This window comes from Staurois parvus, unplaced genomic scaffold, assembly GCF_062004578.1.
Source record: "Staurois parvus isolate SC_StPar_1 unplaced genomic scaffold, SC_StPar_1.0 ptg001787l, whole genome shotgun sequence".
In the NCBI taxonomy this organism is placed as follows: Eukaryota; Metazoa; Chordata; class Amphibia; order Anura; family Ranidae; genus Staurois; species Staurois parvus.
Genome location: NW_028319583.1, coordinates 1,284,008 through 1,306,195, shown reverse-complemented (window position 1 = coordinate 1,306,195; position 22,188 = coordinate 1,284,008). Strand labels below are relative to the sequence as shown.

At 45.6% G+C, this 22,188-nt stretch overlaps 1 protein-coding gene and 1 pseudogene across 1 annotated transcript in view; both read left to right on the top strand.

Moving 5' to 3' along the window:
- LOC149434285 (protein MTSS 1-like) overlaps positions 1 to 22,188 on the top strand; it is a 234,247-nt gene that overhangs the window by 117,472 nt on the left and 94,587 nt on the right. The window lies entirely within an intron of this gene.
- LOC149434286 (U2 spliceosomal RNA) lies at positions 20,952 to 21,119 on the top strand (annotated as a pseudogene).

Below are 22,188 nucleotides of genomic sequence, written 5' to 3'. Positions count from 1 at the left end.
GGCTTGCGGTTAAAGGTGTTGGTGTGTTATAATGTGACCTCTTACAAGGTGATATTGAGTTTTTTTTGTTTTGTTTTTAATAAATTCGATAAGCATCTTACATAGCCCTGACTGCCATGGTTGATTATCTTTTGATTATGTTGCAGTTTTATTTTTAACACAGGAACTTGATGCTGAAATGTTTATGAAGCAATGAGTTCCTCGTATGAAGAACTGCCCAGATACCTCCCCATAGCTTCCTGTTTACAGTTCTAGATGGGTCCTCCCTGCTATTTTGGGCACTATATATTTTTGCAGCTTCAAGAGAAGCTCACTGAACATGGAGGCTCCTTGATTGCCCATGTCAACCAATTAGCTGGCCGCTGCCAGTTCTCAAAGCTGGCCATACACGTCACAGCTGGATTCTACAGTCCTGCCAGAAATCTAGTGACTCCCCCCGCATAAGTTCCTGCATTATTATCTCAGGAAGCGTTATCAGCCGTGCATGGGTTACCTCTGTGAACTACAGAACACCTCCTCACTATGTTATATGAGAGGAGATGGGGAGTGGACTATAGTCCTGTCCTAGGGTGACAACACTCCTCAGATGACGTACAGTGAGTGAGCATCACCCTAGGAATGGAATTGTTATACTGGCAGAAGCATGAGGTGAAAATAGAGCAAAAAAAGTCTCAAAAAATAAAACTAATGCAGCCGCCACATTTAATGACCAGTAAACTGCAATAAGTTACATTTTTGTTCTTGAATGTGTACCAAGTACAGGATCGCCAATTCAGTTCACAGCTGCCATATTTTGCAAAAACCTGTAATTTTGTCATTTATGGGGGAAGCCATTGCTTGGACGCTGTAAGCGTTTCATAGACAGCGCTTCGCCTAAAATTCACCAGTGTCCGCACACAGAACCGGAACATTTCCTGCTTGGCACAGTGGATGCTTTAATGGCCAATGGGACAAGATGTGCAATACATACTATTTACAGAGGATTGTTCTTCTATCCTATTGCTGCAGTGTCAAAGATGCTATTTTTTTTCTTATAAAAGGATGAATGTGTTCACATTTGTGTTTTAGGGATGCTTTTCTTTTACATGTTAAACTGTATGGACTGCATCAGGAGGACAGAACATGTCAAGTACAGCACAGGGCACTGTATGGAGCGAACCAGAATATGTAATGTACAGCACAGTATGGGACATTCCAGAATTTGTCACGACAGCACAATCCACAGTATGGGGCAGTTCGCAGTACGTCACAACCCCACAATGCAGTACAGGGCAGCCCAGAGTAAGTCGCAACAGCACAATGCACTGTATAGGGCAGCCCATGAGTATGTAATGTACAGCATGGGGCAGTCCAGAGTACACTATGACAGCACAGTGCACTGTATAGGGCAGCCCATGAGTATGTAATGTACAGCATGGGGCAGTCCAGAGTACACTATGACAGCACAGTGCACTGTATAGGGCAGCCCATGAGTATGTAATGTACAGCATGGGGCAGTCCAGAGTACACTATGACAGCACAGTGCACTGTATAGGGCAGCCCATGAGTATGTAATGTACAGCATGGGGCAGTCCAGAGTACACTATGACAGCACAACGCACTGTATAGGGCAGCCCATGAGTATGTAATGTACAGCATGGGGCAGTACGGAGTACACGATAACAGCACAACGCACTGTATAGGGCAGCCCATGAGTATGTAAAGTACAGCATGGGGCAGACCAGAGTACACTAAGAAAGCACAGTGCACTGTATAGGGCAGCCCATGAGTATGTAATGTACAGCATGGGGCAGTCCAGAGTACGCTATGACAGCACAACGCACTGTATAGGGCAGCCCATGAGTATGTAATGTACAGCATGGGGCAGTCCGGAGTACGCTATGACAGCACAATGCACTGTATAGGGCAGCCCATGAGTATGTAATGTACAGCATGAGGCAGTCCAGAGTACACTATGACAGCACAACACACTGTATAGGGCAGCCCATGAGTATGTAATGTACAGCATGGGGCAGTCCAGAGTACACTATGACAGCACAATGCACTGTATACGACAGCCCATGAGTATGTAATGTACAGCATGGGGCAGTCCAGAGTACACTATGACAGCACAATGCACTGTATACGACAGCCCATGAGTATGTAATGTACAGCATGGGGCAGTCCAGAGTACACTATGACAGCACAACGCACTGTATAGGGCAGCCCATGAGTATGTAATGTACAGCATGGGGCAGTCCAGAGTACGCTATGACAGCACAATGCACTGTATAGGGCAGCCCATGAGTATGTAATGTACAGCATGGGGCAGTCCGGAGTACACTATGACAGCACAACGCACTGTATAGGGCAGCCCATGAGTATGTAATGTACAGCATGGGGCAGTCCGGAGTACGCTATGACAGCACAACGCACTGTATAGGGCAGCCCATGAGTATGTAATGTACAGCATGGGGCAGTCCAGAGTACGCTATGACAGCACAATGCACTGTATAGGGCAGCCCATGAGTATGTAATGTACAGCATGGGGCAGTCCGGAGTACGCTATGACAGCACAATGCACTGTATAGGGCAGCCCATGAGTATGTAATGTACAGCATGGGGCAGTCCAGAGTACGCTATGACAGCACAACGCACTGTATAGGGCAGCCCATGAGTATGTAATGTACAGCATGGGGCAGTCCAGAGCAGCCTTTCTCAACCAGGGTGCCTTGAGGTTTCTTCAGGGGTGCCTTGGCAAAATGTCTAAAAATTGCCCAAAACTTGTATACAAGCCAGTGGGTGGACAGGCCTGCCTTTTAGGTAATAAATCACCTCTGATGTTGGGTGTCCTACATGTGCGGATGTTGCCGCATTATATAAAACTACTAGAATAGTTTCTCATATTTTAGAATGGGGTGCCTCAAGACTGTCCATAATTTTTAAAGGGTGCCTTGACTGAAAAAAGGTTGGGAAACACTGGTCCAGAGTATACTATGACAGTACAATTCACTGTATGGGGCAGCTCAGAGTATGTCATGTACAGCACAGTGCATGGCATGTGGCAGTCCAGAGTATGTCATGTACAGCACAAAGCACAGTATGGGGCAGTTCAGGCTAGGTCATATACAGAACAGTATAGGGTGGTCCAGAGTATGTCATGACAACACAGTGCAAGGCAGTCTAGTGTATGTCACATACAGTACATTATGGTGCAGTCCAGATTATGTCACAACACCACAATGCACAGTATAGGGCAGTCCAGTGTGTCACATACAGTACATTATGGTGCAGTCCAGAGTATGTCACGCACAGTGTGGGGCAGTGCGCAGTATGTCACAACACCACAGTGCACACTATAGGGCAGTCCTGAGTATGTCACATACAGTACATTGTGGTGCAGTCTAGAGTATGTCATGTACAGCACAGTATTGGGCAGTTCAGAGTGTACAGTATGGAGCAGTTAAGAGTATACCACATAATGTACACTCCATAATTTGGGACAGTCTAGAATTTGTCACATACAACACAGTATACAAAGTTAAAAGTTCAGACAACGTTCCTTATAATAACACATCACATTAACTATGACAGCACAATCCACAGTATGGGGAAGTCCAGACTAGGTCACATACAGCACAGTGCAAAGTATGTCACATATAGGCAGCACAGTGGCTAAATAGTTAGCACTTTCGTCTGGCAGTACTCGGGTCATTGGTCCAAATCCCAACCAAGGCACGACCTGCCTGGAGTTTGCATGTTCTGCCTGTGTGTGTTTCCTCCGGGTACTCCGGTTTCCTCCCACACTCCAAAGACATGCTGGTAGGTGAATTGGATCCTGTCTAAATTGTCCCTAGTATGTGTGTGTATGAATGTGAGTTAGGGACCTTAGATTGTACGCCCCTTGAGGGTTAGGGACCTTAGATTGTACACCCCTTGAGGGTTAGAGACCTTAGATTGTACACCCCTTGAGGATTAGGGACCTTAGATTGTACGCCCCTTGAGGGTTAGGGACCTTAGATTGTACACCCCTTGAGGGTTAGGGACTGATGTGAATGTACAATATATATGTGTAAAGAACTGCGTAAACTGATGGCGCTATAGAAGTACCTGAAATTATTAAAATATAGCGCAGTGTAGAGCAGTCCAGAGTATGTCAGATACAGTTCATTATGGAGCAGTCCAGAGTATGTCATGTACAGCACAGTGTGGGGCAGTCCAGAGTATATCATTATAGCATAGTGTACAGTAAGGAGCAGTTAAAGAGTATGCCACCTACAGCACAATCCACAATATGGGACAGTCTAGAATTTGTCACATACAGCACAATGTACAAAGTTAAAGGTTCAGAGAATGTACCTTGCAATAAATATGGAGGTCTCAGGACTGTCATTTGACTGGGTCACTTCCAGGGTTTATCCTTTTACTAGAACTTCAGGAAGGTGTGTGCAGTCATTCCTGTCTTTACCTGTACAAGTTGACACCTTGACGTTCCTGTCTGTTGCTTTGTTGGGTGTACCCATTGTGGGAGTGACAGGGACAGGAATTGAGCAAAATCTCCCTGTTAGGCTACGTTCACACTAGCCTTGTGTGCAGGCGGCAGAGAGGCGTTTGGGAAGCGTTTTTACCGCTTCCCAAACGCCTCTGCCAACTCTGCACATTACAGCACATGGTGCTGTTCTAACAGGAGCGTTTGCGTCGCGTTGCGTCGCGGCAAAACGGACGCCTCTGGTCGAGTCAGGAGGCTTTGAAGCCTCCTATTCTCGTCTATGGTGCCGCTCCGCAAACGCCCGGCCGGCGTTTGCGACGCGGTTGCGGGGCGTTTGCGGAGCGGTAACACCACTCAAATGCATTATAGGCGTTTGTGGGGCGTTATTAACGCTCGGCAAATGCCTAGCAACCGCCGCTAAACCGCGCATGCAGCGTTTGCGGAGCGTTTGCCGAGCGTAAAAATGCTCCGCAAACACCGGACCAACGCTTGCCAAACGCTATAGGGGCGTTTGGCAAGCGTTGGCAAAACAGCCTAGTGTGAACGAGCCCTTAGGTGCAGACTTTTTGCACCCCCCACTATCTGAAAAATAGCAGAAGACTCGTGTAATGAAACATGTGTTCAGGGTAAAGGCTGATTATGCAACAGGAGAGTTTTGTAACCAATCTTTTTTTCCAGTCCCTCATGATTGAGTGTATTATTAAGCTCATGAGGCCTCAGATATGTGCTACCGGAGAGAAATTGTGCAGTGATGCTAACTACAATACAGAGGCTTCCTTCTCATTGTATAGAAGTTCTGATCAATGTACTTGATATCGGGGGACATAAGCGCAGCCCCTGACATTGGTAAAGGATTACACATAATGTTCATATATGTAAAACTACAAAAAAAAGTCAAGACATGCTAAAGGAGATTGCCAGGGACTGAGGACATGATACAGGAGATGGTCAGCGACTGCAGACATGATACAGGAGATGGTCAACGACTGCATACATGGCGCAGGACATGGTCAGAGACTGCAGACATGGCGCAGAGCATGGTCAGAGACTGCAGACATGGCGCAGAGCATGGTCAGAGACTGCAGACATGGCGCAGGCCATGGTCAGAGACGGCTGACATGGCGCAGGGCATGGTCAGAGACGGCTGACATGGCGCAGAACATGGTCAGAGACGGCAGACATGGCGCAGGACATGGGCAGAGACGGCAGACATGGCGCAGGACATGGTCAGAGACGGCAGGCATGGCGCAGGACATGGTCAGAGATGGCACACTATAGGAGAGGGTCAGATTTGCAGGCATGTTACAAGAGATGGGCGATTGATGGGCTGCTGTGGAATAACCTCCATTTCATTGAAGGGTCTCAGCTGTGCACTGACGTAGAGTAAGCCACTGTGAAAGCAATGTTTTGATTGGTGCTCAAGAATTTGGTGACCCGTGTCAAATGTGTAGCCAAATACAGTATAATTGCAGGTTCTCCATAGGGAGCAATGATAACCATTCAAGTCCTGTATAAGTGGTGTGTGGGTTTAGGACCTAAATTTAGTCATTTAGTGGTGAGCGCGGACCCTGCCCTTGTCTATAATCCCTCCACTACTTTGCCGAGATGTCTGAGCTGCAGACATTAAAAATAGTCTGGATAGAAATGTGTTTTTTGTTCTTTCCTGGAGGATTGCTCTTGTCTTAGGAAACCTGAAGAATGTCTTTTTTTCCAAAGAATGCAGCATATGAAATGCGGTACGGCCGTCACACCGCATTCTGGTTTCCATGTATTTTGAATAGGTCTTCTACATTTCACAACACGTGGCAATTTATAGCACGAGGGGCCTAGTCATCTGGTTATCATTCTCAGCCCTCCTGAGCAGTAAAACGGTGATGCGACCCTGTAATTGAAATAGGCTCGTTCATTTTAACACCGTGCAGTGGAGATTCCTGTGAAGCCGCTTCTAGACTTAAAGGTACAGTATGGTTGGGTGTGAAAATGTGGCTCTGAAACCGAACTTGGCTATAGATTGCTTGAAATTCACCTGGTGCAACGTGTGTGGCTGTCCCTGCTCAATGTTGATCATTTGACCTCCTTCTGTCGAAGGGACATGTTGGAAAATTTTCCTTGAGAAGCAACTACCACCACTGATCATTGTGTTCCTACAACCCCTCGTTTGTGTGGATGGGATCCACACCTTGTTTGTTTTGATGGAGAAATGTTTTTTTTTTGTGTGGCCAGCATTACGTTGGGTAGATGAGTTTGGCTGATGGCGCTGTGTAGTACTGGTGTTGGACCTGCCAGTTTTAGTAGGGCAGGGTTCCACCACAAGATGAGGTGACTAAGTAGAAATACATGGTGGTAGGGCTAAAGCAGCCCATAGATGGCTTGATTTCCCCATCAACCCAGGGGGGACGTAGTACTGGGAGCCTTCCTGGCTAGCAGAATCCGATTTACTGCTAGCGGCTATAGCTTTATATCCCTTTTTGTGCAAGGCAATGATGACTACGTTTCCTTGCAGGTACATTAATGTTTGTGTCCTCCAAAACTGTTGGCCAGGGCTGTAGGCGTGCCGGTCGGGGCTGTAGGCGTGCCGGTCGGGGCTGTAGGCGTGCCGGTCGGGGCTGTAGGCGTGCCGGTCGGGGCTGTAGGCGGGACGGTCGGGGCTGTTGGCGTGCCGGTCGGGGCTGTTGGCGTGCCGGTCGGGGCTGTAGGCGTGCCGGTCGGGGCTGTAGGCGTGCCGGTCGGGGCTGTAGGCGGGACGGTCGGGGCTGTAGGCGGGACGGTCGGGGCTGCCGGTCGGGGCTGTAGGCGTGCCGGCCAGGGCTGTAGGCGTGATGGTCAGGTATCCAACAATGTTTGGCCATATGGTGTATATCTCTTAGAGAAAAGAGACTATAAAATGCTTTAAAAAGTAGTTAGTTTCCCCACCCCCAATTGTATGGAACACCAGAAATATTCTTTGGACTGCCATGGTGTGCACAAGATTCAGGAACTATTAGCAACAGGGCCCCTGATCTTCTAATTACACTTTACTGAAATCTGATTGGTCGATGAGAAGTGAGTTGATGAATGCATTTTGCATTGACTTCTGTGTAGTGTTGGTTGATTTTCACAATACTGGTATATGCTGACAATGTATGCACCATGTGTGGAATTCTCAGAGATCCGCTCAGGGTGCCTGATTGCACATAGGAGCTGAGCTATGAACAGATGACAGAGTTTGCGTGCTGCTGGTTAGTTTTATTAGTGCAGTGGAGGTAGGGTTGACTTCTTACATGAGAGGAGCCTGCATGTGACATGCATGTGATCACTTCAGCTTTCCACGTGCCTTCTGAACGGGCAGTGTCCTCATTGTGGTAGAGGTCTGTGCAGAGAAGGGAAGTATTCATCGACTAAGCAAGAGGTACTCCGTGCTGGAAAAATGTTTATTAGTTGGAGAAACAAGTTTAATTGAATCTGGCTAGAGACGTGCCACACTTCTCACACAAAACCTCACCTAGAATATGCAGTTCAGTTTTGCGCACCAATAAACAAAATTCACCAAATCACAAAAAGGAATATCAGGGAAACTGGAGAAAGTACAGAGAAGGGCAACCAAACTGGTAAGAGGCATGGAGGAGCTCAGCTATGAGGAAAGATTAGAGGAACTGAATTTATTCTCTTTCGAGAAGAGAAGATTAATGGGGGATATGATCTCCATGTATAATACATAAGGGGGGATATGATCTCCATGTATAATACATAAGGGGGGATATGATCATCGTGTATAATACATAAGGGGGGGATATGATCTCCATATATAATACATAAGGGGGGGGATATGATCTCCATGTATAATACATAAGGGGGGATATGATCTCCATGTATAATACATAAGGGGGGGGATATGATCTCCATGTATAATACATAAGGGGGGGGATATGATCTCCATGTATAATACATAAGGGGGGATATGATCTCCATGTATAATACATAAGGGGGGATATGATCTCCATGTATAATACATAAGGGGGATATGATCTCCATGTATAATACATAAGGGGGGGATATGATCTCCATGTATAATACATAAGGGGGGACATGATCTCCATGTATAATACATAAGGGGGATATGATCTCCATGTATAATACATAAGGGGGGGATATGATCTCCATGTATAATACATAAGGGGGGGATATGATCTCCATGTATAATACATAAGGGGGGGATATGATCTCCATGTATAATACATAAGGGAGGATATGATCTCCATGTATAATACATAAGGGGGATATCATCACCATGTATAATACATAAGGGGGGATATGATCACCATGTATAATACATAAGGGGGGGATATGATCTCCATATATAATACATAAGGGGGGATATGATCTCCATGTATAATACATAAGGGGGGATATGATCTCCATGTATAATACATAAGGGGGGATATGATCTCCATGTATAATACATAAGGGGGGATATGATCTCCATGTATAATACATAAGGGGGGATATGATCTCCATGTATAATACATAAGGGGGATATCATCTCCATGTATAATACATAAGGGGGGATATGATCACCATGTATAATACATAAGGGGGGATATGATCACCATGTATAATACATAAGGGGGGGATATGATCTCCATATATAATACATAAGGGGGATATGATCTCCATGTATAATACATAAGGGGGATATGATCTCCATGTATAATACATAAGGGGGGATATGATCTCCATGTATAATAGATAAGGGGGGATATGATCTCCATGTATAATACATAAGGGGGGATGTGATCTCCATGTATAATACATAAGGGGGATGTGATCTCCATGTATAATACATAAGGGGGGATATGATCTCCATGTATAATACATAAGGAGGGATATGATCTCCATGTATAATACATAAGGAGGGATATGATCTCCATGTATAATACATAAGGGGGGATATGATCTCCATGTATAATACATAAGGGGGGATGTGATCTCCATGTATAATACATAAGGGGGATGTGATCTCCATGTATAATACATAAGGGGGGATATGATCTCCATGTATAATACATAAGGGGGGGGGGATATGACCTCCATGTATAATACATAAGGGGGGGGGATATGACCTCCATGTATAATACATAAGGGGGGGATATGATCTCCATGTATAATACATAAGGGGGGGATATGATCTCCATGTATAATACATAAGGGGGGGATATGATCTCCATGTATAATACATAAGGGGGGGATATGATCTCCATGTATAATACATAAGGGGGGATATGATCTCCATGTATAATACATAAGGGGGGATATGATCTCCATGTATAATGCATAAGGGGGGATATGATCACCATGTATAATACATAAGGGGGGTATGATCTCCATGTATAATACATAAGGGGGGATATGATCTCCATGTATAATGCATAAGGGGGGATATGATCACCATGTATAATACATAAGGGGGGTATGATCTCCATGTATAATACATAAGGGGGATATGATCTCCATGTATAATACATAAGGCGGATATGATCTCCATGTATAATACATAAGGCGGATATGATCTCCATGTATAAATACATAGGTGATCCATATAGTGAACTCGGTGTAGTTATTCACTTTCAGGTCATCAGAGGACAAGGGGACGCTCTACATATGGTGGAAAAAAGATTTAATTTCCAAATACAGAAAGGCTTCTTCACAGTAAGAGCTGTGAACATGTGGAATAAACTCCCTCAAGAGGTTGTTCTGGCCAGCTCAGTAGATTGCTTTAAAAAAATGCCTGAATTATTTCCTTAGATACACAGAATATAACTGAATACTAATATAAGTGGATCCAGGGACTATTTGATTGCCTCTGGGGGGATCAGGAAGAAATTGTTTCCTTTGCTGGAGCAAAATTGGATTATGCTTTATTGGGTTTTTTTTTTTTTTCTTGCCTTCCTCTGGATCAGCTGTAGGTATTGTGTATATAATATTGTATAATCCCCCCCCGATCCCTTTTAATGGTTGAACTAGATGGACATGCGTAATTTTTTCAACTGGACTAACTATGTATCATTTACCATTTTCCTGTGCAGTAGGAGAAGATCAGGGTCCTGAAAAATAGTGTCTGTGCCCACTTCCGTTACTTTATCATGCTGGCTGGCATCACAAATTACACAGAAAAATTTATTGTTTTATTTATATAACACCAAGACTTTTTTCAGTGCTGTACATTCATCTCAGTAATTTCCCCCTAGGAGCTCACAGTTGAAGATCCCTATGTTACATGCATGTGCATACTAGGGCCACTTAACCTACCAGCATGTCTTTGGAGTGTGGGAGGAAACTGGAGTGCCTAGGGGAAGCCCACAGGGAGAACATGCAAACTCCATGCAGATAGTGTTTGAACTTTACCACTGCTGCAGATAGCTGGAATACATCTTGTACTGATTTGCCGGCAGTGTAACAACTAGTTAAACTCATTAAACTTTCTTGAGAATTTGAGTGTTTGGGATTCGTTTGTTGGTTGCCCATAGTGAGTGGTCTGATTCAGAAGTGGAGTTCATTCTCTGGTTGTATCAACTACAGGAGAATGACGTGAAGCGAAAGTATGAAAATCAAAAATGATGTATATGATGCAGTCTGTCACTAGCATATTAACACAGCATTTTATGGTTTTCTGAGCAAAACCACCCCCCCCCCCCCCACATATCCTAATTTAATTACCTGTTAATCCTGCCAATAGATCTGTTAGTTTTCCACTTTAGCAAGCCAAGCTAACCATCAAAAGTGACCGTTACCAGGATGGAACAAACCATAGAGCACTGTCTGGGAAGGCTTACAACTGTCGACTTTTTTTCTTTTTTTGCAGAGAAGGTGACACTATTGAACTCAACTGTCTCCCCTACTTCCATTCTGTTTCCTGGGGGAATAGACTGATCTCGCTTGTTCAGCCAACAAGGCCTAATTGAGACATCAAGTCTGTGTATGACCAGCTTTAAAGCCACTATAAACCTTCCTACCTGCACCTTGTGTTTTTCACCTGCATAAGATGTGCATTGATCGTCTCGTTTCATGGTGTCATTTGTTGCCCTGTACACAGTCTTTAGTAGGCAGACCATAGATGATACGATTTTCTTTCCTTTCACCATGGGTTGCAGGAAAGAAAATCGCTCAAATCCCCCAGACAGTGTTGATGGGGGAATCCCCATCATTGTGATCTCCCTGCACCCCCCCCCCCCCCCCCCCACTGTGAGAACACAATGATTATTGCTAGCGGCTATAGCCGCTGGCAATATTTGTGTCCTAGAGATCTGACTTGCTGCTTGTACCGAAGTTGATGATCGATGGATCGACTTTGGTACAGTCGGCCTTGCCCATACATGTATGGAATCTCAGCTGATCCCTGCTGAACCGGACGAGATTCGAACCATCTATGGCCGGATTCCATCTTCACATCCTGGTGGCCAGCAGACTGTGTTCAAGCATGAAGCGTATCGCATAGAGCTGCCCAGGTAAATATGGCCTATGTCTGTAGTCTCAGGGGTGTGGATATTTTTGAAAAAAATACTTGTCCAGGGACTAAATCAGTGCCCCAATCTACTTGTCCCTCATGACAATCTACTTGTCCAGGGACTAAATCTCTCCCAATCTACTTGTCCCTCATAACAATCTACTTGTTCATGGACTAAATCTCTCCCAATCTACTTGTCCCTCATGACAATCTACTTGTCCAGGGACTAAATCTGTCCCAATCTACTTGTCCCTCATAACAATCTACTTGTCCCTCATAACAATCTACTTGTCCCTCATAACAATCTACTTGTCCCTCATAACAATCTACTTGTCCCTCATAACAATCTACTTGTCCCTCATAACAATCTACTTGTCCCTCATAACAATCTACTTGTCCCTCATAACAATCTACTTGTCCCTCATAACAATCTACTTGTCCCTCATAACAATCTACTTGTCCCTCATAACAATCTACTTGTCCCTCATAATAATCTACTTGTCCCTCATAACAATCTACTTGTCCCTCATAACAATCTACTTGTCCCTCATAACAATCTACTTGTCCCTCATAACAATCTACTTGTCTCTCATAACAATCTACTTGTCCCTCATAACAATCTACTTGTCTCTCATAACAATCTACTTGTCTCTCATAACAATCTACTTGTCCCTCATAACAATCTACTTGTCTCTCATAACAATCTACTTGTCTCTCATAATAATCTACTTGTCCAGGGACTAAATCTCTCCCAATCTACTTGTCCAGGGACTAAATCAGTGTCCCAATCTTCTTGTCCCACATAACAATCTACTTGTCCAGGGACTAAATCTCTCCCAATCCACTTGTCCAGGGACTAAATCGGTGTCCCAATCTGCTTGTCCCTCATGACAATCTACTTGTCCATATTAAAAAAAAAATGTAACCAAAACCTTATTTAAATCAGAGCTGATTTTAGGAATGTTTTAAAAATCAAAGGGGTTTTATGGCGAATTAAACGTGTAATAATTTTAACATTGCGCTGTTTATCTCCTCCCCTCCTTGCCTGTTTCAAGCACTGCACCCGGGGACTGCCAAGGTGGAGAGAGACCTCGCAGTGTAATGAGCACAGATTGGGTGCTCCTCAGGAAAGGGGAGTGTCGGGCTTATCCTTTATCCCTTTCGCTGCCAGAGCCGTTTTGCATGTGTTGAACAAGTTTAAAAAATCATTTTAGGCCTGAAGATTACACAAAACCCCCCAAACATATATTTTCTGAAAGCAGAGACCCTAGAGAATAAAATAGTGGTAGTTCCAAATTTTCATGTCACATGATATTACCACAAAATTTCAGTAAAAAATACAAGTAAGTTCATTTTAGGGCACAAAAAAGCAATAAATTACTTATTTTTTTGTAAAATATAAAAGATGAGGTTGCAGCGAGTAAATAGATACCCAACATGTCAAACCTTAAATTTGCGTGCGCTCATGAAATGGTTACGAACTTCAGTACCTATATTTTCTATAAGTGACACTTTTAAAGCCCCTCATAGGTCATCAGTATAGTGTTACGGAGGAGGTCTGGTGCTAGAATTATTGCTCTCATTCTGGCGTGCGTGGCGATGTGTGGCGTGTATAACAATCTACGTTCATGTGTAGGTGCCCCAGCGTGTACTTTTACGTTTGTACATGTGTATACGTGGGGGGCCTCAACTGTTTTTGGTGGTGGGGGATGTGATGTGCTTCGGTGTAACTTTCATTTTTTTTACAATTAAAAGAAAGGGGGAAAAACGTTTTTTTTTTTTTTTTTTTTTTTTATTTTACTTAATTTTTTTCCATCACATAGGGGACAAAGTCCTCTATGTGATAATTTTTAGTGACAGGCTCTCTTTATTGAGACATCCAAGGTCTAAAAGACCCTGGATGTCTTCCCTGTGCTCCACTGAATGTAATGCAGTTCACATCGCACTGCATTACATTCTTTCCCAGTTTCCATAGCTGGGAATCTCAATGGAGACCTGGAAGTGACATCATAACGTCACTTCCGGGTCAGGACGGGGAGGGGACGTGTCCGCTCTCCTCCCTCCCCTCTAGCCGATGGCGCAGAGCTAGTCCTGGGCCCATAGATGGGCAAGCTGAGCCCTGGAGACAGTTGGCAGTTCACACGGGGGGGTGAGGCTGGCACTGTGCAGAAGCGCTGCTGCCCGAATGCTTCCACCTGACAGGTGAGCCCTGCTGCTTGTCCGCAGCAGGGCTAAAGGTAAAGAAAAACTACCTGCTTGGCGCCCGGAACTACATGTCCCGGGCGATAGGTATTCAACATCCCTGAGTCTGAGAACTGACACTTCCTGTAAAGAAACTACATATCCCATAATCCTTGGGAGCTAAAGAGTGATTAGATCTGAAAGACTCAAACAGGCAGAGCAATTAACAGAGAACACATGCTGGAAAAGAGGTGTTTCATCACAATCATTCTCACATTTGTGTTCCAACACAGGGAAAATGGCAAGGCATGGATAGGATGCTGTGTGACCTGGAACAAGAAGGGTTTCAGGGTAGGGTTCCTCCAGGGATTACTAGGGGTTCCTTGACAAATGAGCATTTTCTGTCTCTCCGATAAGTTCCCACTGACACCATTGACTTTTTAGCTATCTGTAAAGGGCTAATTCTTCCCATTGAGCACAAATGTAAGGAGCATTCTTCCCCTTCCTTGACCATCACACTAATGTATCATGAATTGTAGATAGAATACATTTTAGAAGGGGTTCCCTGAGACCGAAAAGTTATTTCAAGGGTTCCTCTATGTTGAAATGGTTGAAAAAGGCTGCTGTATGGAATAGTGACAAGCACCTGAAATAACATGGACAGTTCTAATCTCAGCCGGTTCAGCAAGGACAAGCCATGTGTGGGCAGGCTGAATGTACCCAATTTGATTGACTGATCAATGTACATATAGCAGATCTGGACGAAATTTTAAGGACTGTCAAGCAAAATTAGTTGACGTAATTATGGAAAGAAAACACATTCAAAGAATATTTTCATACGAACGATCATTCAAAATTCTACTAGTGAAAAGTTTGACTAATCCCAGGCGCCTGGTCGCCATGGGGAATAGAAATTGCGTCCTGGCGCTTGGGTTCACGCTTGTGTTTAAAGTGGAGCTCCACTCAAAAGGGGAAGTTCCGTTTTAAGCCTTTGTCCCCGCTTCCCATTAAGGATTGGCACCTTAGGGGAGCGGGTACGCAAATTTTACAGGTACCCACTTCCGCTGAAATTGCCTAGGCCAGGGGTGGGCAACTGTGGCCCTCCAGCTGTTGGTGAACTACAAGTCCCATCATGCCTCTGCCTTTGGGAGTCATGCTTGTAACTGTCAGTTTTGCAAAGCCTCATGGGACTTGTAGTTCTACAAGAGCTGGAGGGCCACAGTTGCCCACCCCTGACCTAGGCGATCGGAAGCGGAAGTTGTCCTTCCTCCACCCCCCCCTCCACATAGTCTTTTGGGACACGTGACATTTTCCATAAGACTACGGGGCCATTCACAAAGCACAGCGCTTCTCGTGCATGCGCAGTGGGCACCCGGCTGTGAAGTTGCAAGCTGTCACAGCTGGGTGCCCACACTCAAGATGCTGGCGCCAGAGAGAGAACATGGCCGGTGAAACCAGCGGTGGTGAGGACACCACGGGACCGAGGGACAGGTAAGTGGTTGTATTTTAAAAGTCAGCAGCTACAGTTTTTGTAGCTGCTGACTTTTTTTTTTTCCAGTTGGAACTCCGATTTAAATCGCAATGCCGTCCTGGTTTCTGTGCGACTTTGCCAGCTGTCTCTCTCTCAGCAACATCCTCCCATTGACTTCAATGCAAAATCACCTCCCCTTGATATCGACACAGAAACGCCTCTGCCTTGACGTCAACGCCTCCCCCCCTTTTTTTTTTTGCCAAAGCTCCTAAACTCAGCTCTGTAAAAGCCTGTGTGTCCATGTACGTACACGTAGGCTTTTAGCAGAGTTTAAGAGCTGCGGCGTTGTAGGTGAGGTTAAACCTCCTTCTCCTGAATGCGGAAGAATCGCGTTCAGGATAGGAACGTTTTGACCGCGGAAAAACACAAACCATGGTACCGCGTCTTTGCCATGATTTGCATTTTCCCGTGGCCGGCGGTCAGGGTAGGCTCAAGTACATGAAGCCTAAAAGTGACCTTGCTAGCTGCACCATCTGACAGACGTGTCTAAATCACAAGACTGACTGAACAGAAGGCATGATATCGTCGTGTTTCAACTGTGAGTTTGGCCGCTTGCGAACTGCCTGTTTTGTATATGGCACGGCCTTTCTGTATATCTCTTTTGGTAATCCGTTGTCTTCTGCTATGGAAACCCATGTGCTCTGTTGGAGCCTATTGAGATATACAGAACTCTCCGGCCCCGATGGCTCCCAGAACATACAGAGGAGGCGTAATATTCCATTCCGAGCCGCGGAGCAGAAAGGAGCCAATGTTGCCGAGCAGTCAGAGAGTGTAAACAGGCAAAACGATGGAGCCGTAATAGGAAGAAAATATTTGCCTAGTTCGTCACGATGGAAAAGCACTACTGGACGATGAAGGGCAATATTATTCTGTTCAAAGATTTCCGCAGCCTGAGGTCGTCTTTCCAGAATCTGTTCGGTGTCATGTTTCGGAGCGATCCTTTTCATTTTCTGGACAGACTGGGTTGGCTGAAATAGAGACGTTCTTCAGATGAAATAATAAACACGCCAAGAACATTCAACTGCATTTGATCTCATTCGGTCAACAACTTGTTATTATTATTATTATTATACAGGATTTATATAGCGCCAACAGTTCGCTCAGCGCTGTACATTATAAAGGGAGACAGTACATGTGACAGTATGATGACAATACAATACACGAGGGGTTCGAGGGCCCTGCTCCTTGGAGCTTACAATCTAGGAGGGAGAGGGGATGGTGGTACAGGAGAAAATAGCTGTGGGGGATGGAGTGGTGGGAAGAGCGGAGGAGATCAGCAACTAGGTGAGGGCTGGGTAGGCTTCTCTGAAGAGATGTGTTTTCAGGGTGTGCCTAAAGGTGAGGAGGGTAGGTGACAGTCTGATGGATTGGGGTAGTGAGTTACAGAGGATGGGGGAAGCCCTGGAGAAGTCCTGGAGATGGGCATGGGAGGAGGAGACCAGGGAACTAGAGAGTAGGAGGTCTTGTGAGGAGCGGAGAGTACGTTTTGGGTGGTAGATGGATATCAGGTCGGTGATGTAGTTTGGGGCGGTGTTATGAACAGCTTTGTACGTCAATGTTGTTGATGGTTTCATTTGATTTGTCATTTTTGGATTGCGTGCTTCTGTTTTGTTTCCGGTTTTTATTTCTCTCTGTGAGATGGTCAAATGAAGCCAGTATAGAGGTGGAACAGATAGGGGTGTAGGGCTCGTTCACACCCGTGCGCTGGATTCACACATGTGGGTTTTTAACCCCTTACCGCCTGCCCACAGTAGTCATACTGCAACAGGACATACCTGTACAAGGAAGAATGTCACCAGCACACCAAGGATTAATATTATTATACAAGATTTTTATCACGCCAACAGTTTGCTCAGCACTTTACAATATAACGGGAGACAATACAGCAACAATACAGATCAATACAAGAGGGATAGGAGGGCCCTGATCCTGGGAGCTTACAATCTTGGAGATCTCCAAGATGGGACCCATATTGGAGATCCTTGGTGTGCTGGTGACATTCTTACTTGTTGACTTTGTTCGTTTCCAGCCGATGGTCACAGCAGCACCTGTTTATACACAGACATTTTTCAATGCAGGAACGTGTGCGTTGGGATTGTACATTTGCATTCGGGGCGTACCTGTACGTTGCAATCTATCGGACACAGCACAGTTTTGGCTGCTGACCTCAGCCAATTATTTTGCCTAATATGTTATTTACAGAAACCGTTTTTTTTTTTTGTTTTTGTTTTTTCCCTTTTGGGATAAAGGTTTTAAACAAATTATTATTTATTTATTTCAGGTACTTATATAGCGTTGTCAATTTACGCAGCACTTTACATATATATTGTACATTCACATCAGTCCCTAACCCTCAAGGGGTGTACAATCTAAGGTCCCTAACCCTCAAGGGGTGTACAATCTAAGGTCCCTAACCCTCAAGGGGTGTACAATCTAAGGTCCCTAACCCTCAAGGGGTGTACAATCTAAGGTCTCTAACCCTCAAGGGGTGTACAATCTAAGGTCCCTAACCCTCAAGGGGTGCACAATCTAAGGTCCCTAACCCTCAAGGGGCGTACAATCTAAGGTCCCTGACCCTCAAGGGGCGCACAATCTAAGGTCCCTGACCCTCAAGGGGCGCACAATCTAAGGTCCCTAACTTACATTCATACACATTTTTATTTTTTTTAAGTCTGCGAACGTGCGAAAAACCGGTAAGTGAATCACAAAAAACGTGCAAGTGCAAAACACCACACAAAAAAAGTGCACTTAGGGGTGTGCTTTGTCCTTCCCCCAAAGGGGATGGACCTCTACCCTGATCCCCCGGGGCACGAAGCTCCTGACAGGGGCAAGGTTCCCATTTGGTCCACCTGGCCAAAAGGCCTGGCGGACCACCGTTCCTTGTGGCCAGCCGAAGCCAGCCACACAGTACTTGGCTAGGGGGTTTTCCGTAGAGAAAACCCCCTAGGGACCCCCCCCCCCCGGGATTCCCTTTTGGGATAAAGGTTTTAAACAAATTATTATTTATTTATTTCAGGTACTTATATAGCATTGTCAATTTACGCAGCACTTTACATATATATTGTACATTCACATCAGTCCCTAACCCTCAAGGGGCGTACAATCTAAGGTCCCTAACCCTCAAGGGGTGTACAATCTAAGGTCCCTGACCCTCAAGGGGTGTACAATCTAAGGTCCCTAACCCTCAAGGGGTGTACAATCTAAGGTCCCTAACCCTCAAGGGGTGTACAATCTAAGGTCCCTGACCCTCAAGGGGTGTACAATCTAAGGTCCCTAACCCTCAAGGGGTGTACAATCTAAGGTCCCTAACCCTCAAGGGGCGTACAATCTAAGGTCCCTAACTCACATTCATACATACACATACTAGGGACAATTTAGACAGGAGCCAATTAACCGACCAGCATGTCTTCGGAGTGTAGGAGGAAACCGGAGTACCCGGAGGAAACCCACGCAGGCACAGGGAGAACCCGCAAACTCCAGGCAGGTGGTGCCGTGGTTGGGATTTGAACAAACGAGCCGAGTACTGCCAGGCGGAAGTGCTAACCACTAAGCCACTGTGCCGCCAGAATTATGCACTAAGACTGTAGCCCTTCCCCACACTATCTAACTAAAAAGAACATCTACCAAGATAGAACATGCAAACGGCTTAATACACAGTTGGAATACAGATATGAACTTCCTGCCATAAAATCTGCATTCAGTTTCTTATGATTCACACGCCCTGTCCTTACTGCCTAGCCAGCAGGTCGATCATTTATTATTGCTATTTCCTAGACACCCCTGAACTCAATCATTTAGAGGGGCGTCCAATGTATATAGCCTATATGCGCTGCATGTGTTTGGATTGTTGGTGTATGCCCGCAATCCCAAATCGCATGGCAAACTCAGCACAGCGAACGGCGGTTTGGTGTCATTATCAGTCAATGGCACCTCAAAGGCAATGCGATTCTGCCACGATTGCTGCGCACAGCAGGGTCGCACAGCAAACCACATCTTCACAAATCGTGTGAAACTTATCACCCAAAAGGGAATGGGCTGCCCTATGCGACACGCAGAATCGCTTGAAATTTGTTATGTGAAAGTCGAGCAGTGTGAACGGGGCCTAAATCCGAGGACAACATGCAAACTCCATGCAGATCGGGGTCCATAGCTGTAATGCCAAAGTTTAGCACAGACAGGAATTTTAAATCCATATTTGTGAATGGAGAGGAGTTATTTATTTTATTTTTTTTTTTACAGATTTTCTGGTCCTCTAACTTCTCATGAAACCGCTTCAGTTTTTCTTAGAAATAAAGAGAACTCCAGTTTATTCAATCCAGATGATATTTTTTTTTTTTCGTCAATAAAACTTGGTCACAAGATGTTCTAAATGCTTGACTACTGAAAGCGTGTTATATCTGGGAAGAAGGTGTCCAATTTTGCACCTAGGCACCTTTCTGCCACCCTCCTGTCATGATTAGCAGGCGGGTGAAGTATTTGTACAGAGAGGTGTGTCACATCCTCCCAAATGGCATGTCCAGCCAACACACACCCCATTCACACACTCCCTGTCAGTCTGCTGGAGAGCAACCATAGCAGGCAGTTACTTCTCGGGAAGGAGGATGGCTGAGCGCTTATCTTGACTTAGGGTCCCATTCACACCAGAGCTGCTTCGATCAGCGCAAGGACACATGGCGGTTGATTTAGTAAAGGCAAATAGGCTGTGCACTCTGCAAGTGCATTTGCTCCAGATTTTAGTAAATAAAGAGGAGCTCCATCATGCGATCAATGTGCAAGCAAAAATGCTGTGTGTTTAATTATCCTTGCATGCGATTGGGTATTCTTCGGAAAGTGAAGCTTTGCCTCATTTACTAAGCTCTGGAGCAGCTGCACAGTCTGTTTGTTTTTAGTAAATCAACCCCATAGATGTGGATGGAGGCGTCTGTTAGTTTTTTGCATCATTTCATGAAGATTAAAAAAAAAAAAAAAGTGTGATGCTTTGTGACAACACTCTACCCAACGTACACCAGTGGGGCCACGTTCTGATCCGCACAACACACTCCAGCTTCAAAATTTTCATTGCTTGCACTGATGTATTACTGTAATAAAATGGGCAGCACAGTTGCTAAATGGTTAGCACTTCCGCCTGGCAGCACTAGGGTCGTTGGTTCGAATCCCAGCCACGGCACCACCTGCCTGGAGTTTGCATGTTCTCCCTTTGCTTGTGTGGGTTTCCTCCGGGTACACCGGTTTCCTCCCACACTCCAAAGACATGCTGGGAGGTGAATCGGCTCCTGTCTAAATTGGCCCTAGTCGCTTCTCGGCCTTTTGGCTAAGATCAAGTGTAGTATCTGTTCTTATCAGTGTCCAGCAGGGGTGCTCCACGGTCATTCTAGCTTTGCGGGGATGACTGTTTGTATAGTACTCCTGCTGGTGTGATGGGGGTCCTGATGGTTAATACAGGGGGGAACGGAAACCGTGGTGCTTATAGATAGTTGGGGCCCGGGAGTAATTCCCCCCAGGAACGCCAGAGGGGCTCAGTACCTCCCGATTTGAGCGGATCTACCTCGGTCTGGCCAGGGGCCGGGAGGGCAGAAAGTCCACGAACCAGTGGCCCCTGAGTGGTCGCCTCAGGGGTGCTCTTAGTAACAGTTGGGTGTGGGACCCCGACGTGTGAAAAGGCACATGGTCACTGTGTTCAAACACTTTTTCTGCACAGCGCCCTCGGAACCAAGCCTTCTGGCTAAGTTCGGGGCAATTTTTGCTACAGGCCTCAGGGCCTGGTCTGTGCACAATTGGCACGACCACTTTTTATTTATTTTATTTATTTTCTCTCCCACGTTTGTCACTTTCACTTTTGTGTGTGTTTTATTTTCTCACAGGATGGAGGGTGTGGGTCCTCGGGCCTACCCTGAAGTCCAGGGGGAGGATGTGTGACCTTTTGGTTCCTTCCTCCCCTGTCCCTAGGGGGTTTTCTCTTCGGGAGAGCCCCCTGACCAAGTACTGTGTGGCTGGCTTCGGCTGGCCACAAGGAACGGTGGTCCGCCAGGCCTTTTGGCCAGGTGGACCAAATGGGAACCTTGCCCCTGTCAGGAGCTTCGTGCCCCGGGGGATCAGGGTAGAGGTCCATCCCCTTCGGGGAAGGACAAAGCACACCCCTAAGTGCACTTTTTTGTGTGGTGTTTTGCACTTGCACGTTTTTTGTGATTCACTTACCGGTTTTTCGCACGTTCGCAGACTTAAAAAAAAATAAAAATGTGTATGAATGTAAGTTAGGGACCTTAGATTGTGCACCCCTTGAGGGTTAGGGACCTTAGATTGTACGCCCCTTGAGGGTTAGGGACCTTAGATTGTACGCCCCTTGAGGGTCAGGGACCTTAGATTGTACGCCCCTTGAGGGTCAGGGACCTTAGATTGTACGCCCCTTGAGGGTCAGGGACCTTAGATTGTACGCCCCTTGAGGGTTAGGGACCTTAGATTGTACACCCTTGAGGGTCAGGGACCTTAGATTGTACGCCCCTTGAGGGTCAGGGACCTTAGATTGTACGC